Source organism: Arachis duranensis, chromosome 3, assembly GCF_000817695.3.
Source record: "Arachis duranensis cultivar V14167 chromosome 3, aradu.V14167.gnm2.J7QH, whole genome shotgun sequence".
NCBI classification, from domain to species: domain Eukaryota; kingdom Viridiplantae; phylum Streptophyta; class Magnoliopsida; order Fabales; family Fabaceae; genus Arachis; species Arachis duranensis.
This window is the reverse complement of record NC_029774.3, coordinates 116,152,966-116,154,408: the sequence shown is the minus strand read 5'-3', so window position 1 is coordinate 116,154,408 and position 1,443 is coordinate 116,152,966. Positions and strand designations below refer to the sequence as shown.

Genomic DNA, 1,443 nt, shown 5'->3' with positions numbered 1-1,443 from the left:
ATATATCCAATTTAATACTCAAAGCTCAAATTCAATGAAATTAAAATAGAATTATCATATTCTCACCTTACCCAAGCTTCACATAAGCAAGAGTAAACGTTTTACTCAAGCTAATTGGATCCTAAAACATCAAAAATTAAAAAAATTCAATACCTCCACTCAAATTCCCAAAAATTGGGGAAGAAGAGGCTGAGAATTAAAAAAACAAGTTACCTATGAAATTGTTCCGGTAGAAACGTAGAGCTCGATGCGGTGGTCGCGTGGCCACAAACGGTGCGGCGATCGGAGCTCGGACGGAGGAGATACGGCGTTCGGAGTTCACCGTAAGGGTTACGGGATTCCTTTCTCTCCTTTCCCCTGCAACTTCAACGTTGCTGAAATGGGGAAGATGAGGACGTGGGTCCTTTTTAAAAGCTGGTCCGGTTGGGCCCACGGTCTGGTTTGGGCCCGGTTTAACCGGTTCGGCCCGTTCGGTCCAATTTTGGACCGTTTTCTTTAAAATTGGTGTCAAAATTCTCGTTTCGATGAGCTCTATCCTAATTTGATATAATATTCATATTTCTAATCCTCCTTATTAAAAATTAATTTATTGACTAATTATCTACTAATTAATCGGGGTTTACAAAGAACAGTTCCATAATTACTGTACAACAAAATAATCTAAATTACTCATAACAGAAAAACCTAAAAAAAATCATTACTCATAATAATAACAGTTCAATAATCTTCAATAATGTTCAGTATTTATCATTAGTAATAAACTCATTCTTCATAATGGCATGAATTAGAGCTTACAGTCAAAAAGTTCAGAAGAAATCAAAGTTATGGTCTTTAAATCACAAAAGAAATTTCATCCCAAAAAATTAAAAATAATAAAAAACTTGATATTAAAATGGAAAAGGAAAGGTTATCGGGGTTTACACACTCAAAGGCTGCTTCTCCCTGCTGGCGCAGAGACAGCATCACAGCTTCGGCGACGGTAGTTGGGCGGTGGCGGAGCCTCGGCGACAACGGTCTCATCCTTCGCGGCACGGTTTCTCTATCACGGTGTCTCCTCTCTCAACGGCGCTCTCTCCCCTGGCTCGGCAAGACAGCGGCGAAACAGGAAGCTCCTTGCATGTGGCAGTCTGGCGGCTTGAACAGCGACGATGGTGGCTGGGCGCGACAACGACTCCTCTAACAGCAGGTGACAAACCCCATTTGTAGGGTTTATCTTGTATTGATTTTAGGGGATTTTATGACCTTTTACCCACATTTATTTAATGAAATAGCATAGTTTTGTGATTGTCTCCTAATTTGTGCTTAGATGTGAAAACATGCTTTCTAGACCTTAAATTAGCTAAATTCAATTCACCTTTGATTCCACTAGATGCCTTGATATGTTTGTTAGTGATTTCAGATTGAAAAGGCTAGGAATGGATCAAAGGAGTGAAGAGGAAAAGC

General features: G+C 39.8%; 1 long non-coding RNA gene across 1 annotated transcript in view; it reads right to left on the bottom strand.

The window, feature by feature from the left end:
- LOC127745793 (uncharacterized) overlaps nt 1-499 on the bottom strand; it is an 8,476-nt gene extending 7,977 nt beyond the window's left edge. The window contains exon 1 of the long non-coding RNA XR_008007357.1: nt 214-499. This is a non-coding gene — a long non-coding RNA (uncharacterized LOC127745793). The remainder of the gene's footprint in view (nt 1-213) is intronic.
- Between the last annotated feature and the right edge of the window lie 944 nt (nt 500-1,443).